Consider the following 7,837-nt stretch of genomic DNA (forward strand, 5'->3'; position numbering starts at 1 on the left):
AGTCAGCGCCAGCTGCGGACGCGCCTCGCTCGACTTCCGGGGCCAGTTGCCTGGCAACTGCGCTAGAGCCGCGCCGGGTGGGTGGTGCCGCTGCTTCCCCAGAATCCGCGCGCTCACCTGCCCGGAGGTCGGCTCACCTGTCCTGTCCGCCTATTCCCACAAAGGATGCTGGCTCGGAGGATTTCTTTTCGGAGAAACCTCTGCATAAGCTTGGTGGTCCTTTTGCCGCAGCCCTGAAGGCAGCGTAGGCTGCTCGAAGGGCAGCATAAATATGCAGATTCTGTTAACTCAACAATGAAAACCTCCCTTGGATATTTTAGTCCAGAAAAAGTGCAACCTGTTTTTCTAGTTTTGGTCAGATTTTCTCTCGCCTTCCTTACCAGGGACTTGGGCAACTCAAGGCATGAATTGGGCAGGGAATAAAGAGCATTGCAAGCATTTTGTAGTCGCGTCGGATTAGAGATGATCAAATCCTATTCATTCATCTGAGAATTTTTTTAAGCTCCACTCTTGTACCAGGCATCTTTCTGCCCTGGGGATGCAAAGGTAAACAAAGTAATGTTTGTCATAAAGCTCACAATCTAGTGGGAGGAAAGACAGTTGCAAATAGATAGTAAAACACAATTTGCACTGGAGCTTCTCAAGAAGTGTTATATAAGTGGAAGTTAGGGTGTGAAGGGAGTATTCTGTTGATGCCTGCTACTTGCAACATGCTAGGTGTATGCCATGAATAATCTGGTCAACTTCTCTTCTGCCGGGTAAATATTGTTAATACTTGTGTATCTGAATGTTGGGGGGAAAGAATGTCTTGACTGAATTCCATTAACACAGGTTTTCTGTACTCTACCCCCACAGATCCCAGACCAAAGAAATCCAAGACTCCAAGGACTACAAATCCCATAAGGTCATCACCAGGTGTGGGGGGCGGGAGAGGAGGGATGGACGATTTCTGGGAACTGAGGGTGGAGTTGAGTAGCCAGGCTTGATCTATAACCAGGCCTTGGGGGATTCTTGGTTTTTGAAGGCCTTCAGTGTGCTATTGTTCCAGCTCAGGGGAACTGGTAGGACACATTCACTATTTCTCTCTCTCTTTCTCCCTTGTTAGTCCTTTCTTTGTTTTCATGTTCTGTAAATAAACCGTTTATTAACTTCTTTGTATGTGCCTGCAGTTGAGTCTCTTTATATGTGCCTTTTAAGTCATTGGTGAGGATTCATAGTCAGGTCACCCATTTCACATTGGAGTTGCCCTGTAACATGAAGAAACCAGATGATAAATAATGACTGTTGTATGCTCTTTTACATGGTGGTACCCTATCTAAATCTTGTATTTGTTATCTATGTACTTTTCTTGATACTAAATTCTATGTACTACTCTTGATACTACCTTAGAAATACCTGGTCCTGCCCTCCCTGGTGACACAGTGGGTTAAAGCACAGCACTGCAAGCCAGCTGCAGCCACTTCAGTGCGAGTTCGATCCCCTCCCCTGGAGGTGATCCACATGGCGCAGCAGACCTCTCTTGTCTCACCCAGTGTACTTCATCTATCTGCCATTTCTGCTCCCCACTCTGTCTCTGGTGAACCCTTGCACCGCCCCTGCAACTCTACCCCAGTTCTGTTGCATAACTAATAAATAAATCTTAATAACTCTGAATGCATAACTAATAAAGAAATGCTTGGTCCTTCTTTGTGCCCCATGAAGCCAATGACATATTGGCTGAATTATGAAAGACTACAAATTCCATAAGGGATTTGTACTTTAAGTGTAACAGGGTGGTCCCCAGGAAAAGGGGAGGTTCCCAGTTTCCTGCCCCCCCCCCCAGAAGGAGAGTGGAGCTGAGCAGGAAGGAGAAAAATCTGGAGAGGAGACTGAAGAGGATGGAAGCAGGATGGGGAGCCAGAAGGAGACGTGAGGGAGCCACATGGAGCAGAGAGATCTGTGAAGAAGTCTTGTTCTTGTTTCTTGGTCCTGGACTGGTTGAAACACATGTTGGTGAAAGACCCATGGGGAGGTTAGCTATGGCAACATTTATTTTGATTTTGATTTTGCTTTTTTCCACCCAGTCTTGTCTGGCCATTTCTGACCCTTTTCTATGGGTCCCCTCCAGAAGGTACTTTAGACTTATGTTAGGCATTCAGGCCTTGCTTTGGGCCAATCCCTTTGGGTAACTTTGGGGATTTGATTTAGAAACTTTATTCATTATGTTTGCTGTATTGCATACTGATTCTATTAAAGTTCCTTTCCATTAAAGGTTGTATATGTTTTGTCTTGATGTGGTGGATGGCAGAACCTATTTAGAGCAGGCTGGATTGGGGGGTTCAGCTATTTCTCTCTCCCTGCCCTGCAATGTAAGTAGACTAGACCAAAAGAGCGTAGGGGAAAGGCAGAGAGATTTGAAATACCATGTCATGCTGATCAAGTCCTACTTAGTTGTAACTTAGGCAATATGACAAATGATGGTTGTGGGATAGGAGGCAGGCCCTGATTTAGAATGGAAGTTGATCTGGCTCATGGATCTTCAAGGGTCTTAAGAGATTGAACGTGACCCTTTGGGCTATTGGTTTTTAAACCTTGCTGCACGGTTACAAACCTCACCACACAGCCCTACTTCCCCTTCTCAAAAAAGAGAAAAATAAAACAAACAAACAAAAAGACAAGGAAAGACAAACCCCTCACCCTCTGCGTTCCCAGACACTTGTGTGGGTATTATTTAATAAGATTAAAAGGAATTAATGTTCCTATGGGATCCAGGCCCTAAGACTGCTCATTAGATCATGAATGTGGAGCCAGGGCCAGGTTAAGTTCTGTGTCAAAGGCCAACACCCCAGGCCAGAGATCCCAGTACTAACTGGCCCAAACTGACTCCCCAGTCACTAAAAACTTGCAAAAACAGGTTATATAAGGGAGCCCCAAATGTTTCTTCGAGAGCAAACCATTCCTGTCTCATCTGTTGCTTCTTTTAGCAGTGTATTTCAATAAACCCCCCTTTTCTGTTCTCTACCCTGTCTCTGGTGATTTCTTTCAACCCCAACCTCTCCCTCCCATCTTCTCCCTATAGCAGAACTCAAGATTTTGTGGTGTGGGAGTCTAGCAGCATATTTCCGTAAGAGGCTCTTGAAGTGGACTTTGCTACTGAACATACATGCCTAGCATTGGCTTGCCTTACCAAACCCAGCAGTTTAAAAAACAAGACATAACATATGAAACAATTGTTTTGGGATGCTGGCTAATAGACAGTATAAATCTGTAATACTGCAGAGAAGAGAAGCAAGGGTAAGCAGTAATGGTTCCCTAACTTTCTGCTTGCTGCTCTCATGCGATACTTGTTGGCAAGCAGAGGTACATATATTTTGGAAAAAAGCCAGTTTCTTCCAAAGTTAAATATGTGGTTATCATTAGACTTAGTATTTCCATTTCTAAGTATTGATCCAGAAGAATGAAAACATGTTTGCCAAAATATCTGTACACAGATGTTTATAGAAACTTTGCTAATAATAGCTCCAAACTGGATGGACTCCAAATGTCCATCAACAAATGAATGGAGAACATTTTTGATAACTTTACACAATTGAATACTACTTAACAGTGAAAAGGAAAAAATGACTGAGTCTCACACTAGCCATACACAGAAGATATATTGTCTGAGTTAATGTATGTAAAGTTTAAGAGCAAAAGTAATCTTTAATACAGAAAACTGGTAAGTTTTTTTTTTTTTGTACTGAAAAAGGATATATGGTAGCTTTGTGAAGTGATTGAAATTTTTATCTTGATTTTGGCAGACATACAGACATATCTATTAAACACAAGCTGAGCTATAAATTTAAAAATCAGTGTGCTTTATTATATGTAAATTATATATTTAAGGATATATATATAATAAGGGTAAATTATATATTTGACTGAAAAAATCCTCTCCAGATGATTCTATTGTGCAACCATGATTAAATGACTGATTGAAGGCAATTGGGAAGCATTAAAGGATTTGTGATTTTAAAAGATTATAGAGCTATCAGGGTGTAGGATGAACCAGAGTTTAGGAAATTAAAAGATTATTCCAGTAGTGAGGGGTGATTAGGACTCATTACATCATAGGCAGTGAGAATAAATGTCACCACACAGGTGATAAGGAATTGGGGTGGGGGACTCAGCCTGATCCCAACCTCCACCACAAAACAGACAGATGAGCTAACAGCAGACCAGCTGCTGCAAACTGACCCACCTGCCAGGAGTCAGAAGGATAGATCAAGGGGTCTGTCCTCCAGGTCAGAAAATGGGATCTCGACACGCTCTTATCAAGACTGAAAAGAGGACACCACAGGCACCTGTAAGGGGAGGAAAGGAGTCAGGTTTTGTTGATTAGAAGAAGAGCAAGAGGGCCCTCCCTGGTGGTCAGCAGTTAGGATGCAGCACTGCAAGCCAGTGCAGCCGCCTCTGTGAGTATGATCCCCGGCCCTGGAGGTGATACACAGGAGTGTATTTCAGTTGATCTGACTATTTTGCTCCCCACTCTGTCTCTGGTGAAGCCTCTCAATGCTCCTTTTACCCTGGTTCTGTATGAATAAATAAATCTTAAAAAAAGAAAAGAAAAAGAGCAAGAAAAAAATGATCTGGAGAGATCTCTCTGCCCATGAAGACTCTGGGAGGTGCTAGAGATAGGAGTCTATAGTTTTTAGAAATAGGGTTTGAGAACAAAGGAGTTGTACTTTATTGGCCAAGAAAGCAAGCAGAATAGATGTAGCCAAAGCCTCTTGTTGCGCATGATTGGCATCAGTCAGCTACTGCTCAGTGCTCATGCAGGCTGTGACCTGGGGCTTTGTGCCTGCAGATTCAGGTTGAACCAGTCTGGACTCAAGGTCTGTGACTCTCATTTTTTCTGGCCCTTTTAACTCCCCTTTTGTCCATAGTAGCCACACCACACTGATCACTAAGCTTCTCCACTATAACCTTGTTGATATACATACATATATAATATATATATATGCATGTATATATATGTACATACATGTATATATGTAATGTATATATAATACAGAATATTTATAGTTGCTAGTATTCCTGTGTTTACTATGTCACAACCTTTTGGGTTGGGGATGGTCTTTGTTCTGCAAAAGTAAGTGAGGAGAAGAAAAAATAAGATGAATTTCCTCATAATATCCAGATATTTGGAAGCAGAACTAAGTTTCAAATCTAGGTTCTTTACACTTAAAAGTAATGTTTTTGCCATTTAGTGACTGTTGCAGAAAATATGCATCTCCTGACACTGGTGACTGTTCCCTTCCTGAAATTTCCTCAGGGTACTTCTCAATACTCTCTTCTTACCTACCTGACCATTATTTTGGTTTCTCCTATTATTTATCTCCTGTCTGCCCTTTAGATAACAATGGTCCCTAGAATTCTGTCTTTAGCTCTCCTACTTTCTCAGGGTATATTCTTTCATTGCTCAGTATCACCCTCTCTCATCTCTCCATTAGTAGTAGAACCTCACAGTGTATTTCCTCCAGGATTAATGGTTCAGTATTCAATAGTTCCATGTGCTTGGCAACTTTATAGAACATTTCTGGGGCAGCATGACAGCATCACCCCTGGCCTTTGGTTTGCTGGGGTAGATAGAACTGTTGATCTGATACATTTTTCCCAAAAAAGACAGACAGTTAACCTTTAAACTATGGGATTAGGGAAACTGCCCACCCCAGTGGAAAATCCAAGTGCATCTTTTGACTTCCCCAAAACTGAATGACAGTCAGTCTCTTAGATTGATTTTGGCAGACACCAAAATCCACAGATGTCCCTTTTCCTAACACTCCCGAATCTAGTGGAATCACATCCTCAGATCCAGCAAACCAACATCTAAGGTTGACTGAATCTGTGGATGTGTCAATAGAAACTGTAGATAGAAAAAAAGTCTGCATATACATGGACCCCTGCAGTTTAAACCCATCTTGTTCAAGAGTTAATAGTAATTGCTTTCCCTACTGTTTTTTTTTTAAGCGAAGAAATTCATTTTTTAAAAGATTTATTTATTTATGCATATAGAACTGGGGTACAGGCCAGAGGTGCAGGGTGGTGAGAGGATTCACCAGAGACAGAGTGGGGAGCAGGACAGGCAGATAAACAAAGTACACTGCTGAGTGGGGCAGCGGGCGAGACAGGAGTGGTCTGCCACACCATGTGGGTCACCTCCCGGGGTGGGGATTGAACTAGCATTGAGGCGGCTGTGGCCAGCTTGCAGTGCAGTGTCCTAACCCACTGCGCCACCAGAGAGGGCCATCCCTACTGTTTTTATAGTTTATGTGTATTCCTTTTTAATGACCAGTACTAGATCTTCCTACAGAAGTAACAGTCTTTTAATTTGCTATAAACTTGAAGATAATCTAAGCCTTAAGACTCTTTATAAGATAAAATGCCCATAGGGGCATTTTCTACACGTATCATTAGTATGTATGTGCGTTTGTATGTAAGTACATGCATCATTCAGGACCAGACATGCTATGATAACAAATAATCTACCCACCTCAATGGCATATGATTTTGAGCAGATGGGGTCTCTGCCATGGGTCATCCTTCATCAGAGACCTATGTTGGTGCCACTTCCACTCTCTGGAGTAATCACTGCCATTACTGAGAGCTAGACAGGAAGTGGTAAGTGATTTTCCCACTCTTATTTTCCTGGCCAAAGCAAATCATATGGACAATTCTAACTTCCAAGGAATTGGGGAAGTACAATCCTACTAAGGCATGGGCATCTTAATAACATGAATGACTATTTCATTAGTCATAGTGAATAAATGACTGTTCAGAGCAGGGGAGCCTGGAAAAATTTTTCCTGCGTTGGTTCTGAAACACTGTCCTATCAGTGAACAGGAAATGTAAATAAGAGAAGGAAACTTAGGAAAGTTAAGTAATAATCACTTCTAGATTCTAAATGGCTGTCGTTTTTCTCACCTCTAAAATATTCAGGGCACTAAAAGAAGTTATAAAAGTTCACAGACAGTTTTCAGAATTCTGCAAATATAGCATCAAACTTACATATGGGATATTTAGATATCTATTTTGACTTTTTCAGAGGACCTTTCCTTTTTCTCTTACTTCCCAGTTCTCAGTTATATAATGTGTTATCATCTTTGCTAGTAGAATATTTAGATAAAGTTATCAGATAGAGCAAGGATAAAAATAAAGAAAAAGAGAACAAGCCAACAAAATTATAAACATGTTTTTAATCAGCTGCATTTACAAATAGAGCTGTTGAGCAAATGTACAGAGAATCTGAAACTAGCTAGGTGGTATTCAGTAAAAGACAAGACTCCTGTATGGACGTGATCACACAGCACGGACTGTCCAGAGAGATCCATTTTAGTAGTGATTAACAAGCTAGGTGCAGGCTGAGGCTGTGTGCCTTGTCATTCTGTGGCTGGTTCCTGCCATTTCACTAACTCATGTGATCCTACCTGTGATAGAACTTGTGACAGGCTTGCCTGCGGTAGCTACAGTTGTGCTTTTAATTGTTGGCAAGCAAGTCAGGTCTGGAATTTCCCGAACCCTCAACAGTCATCTCTGTTAGCAAACTACACACGTGTTCCCATTTCCTGTGTCCACCCACCTTGTTGGGAAACATGGGCCTATAGCATTGCTTTTTGTTTTTTTTTAATTTTTTTTTAAAGATTTATTTATGCTTACAGAACTTGGGTACAGGCCAGAGGTGTGGTGGGTGAGAGGATTCACCAGAGACAGACAGAATAGGGGAGCAGAACAGGCAGATTGGCAAAGTACACTGCTGAGGGAAGTAGCAGGAGGATCAGAAGAGGTCTGCCACACAATGTGGGTCAACTCCCTGGCAGGG

The sequence above is a fragment of the Condylura cristata genome, unplaced genomic scaffold (assembly GCF_000260355.1).
Source record: "Condylura cristata isolate star-nosed mole 26May11 unplaced genomic scaffold, ConCri1.0 scaffold00009, whole genome shotgun sequence".
Taxonomy (NCBI): Eukaryota; Metazoa; Chordata; class Mammalia; order Eulipotyphla; family Talpidae; genus Condylura; species Condylura cristata.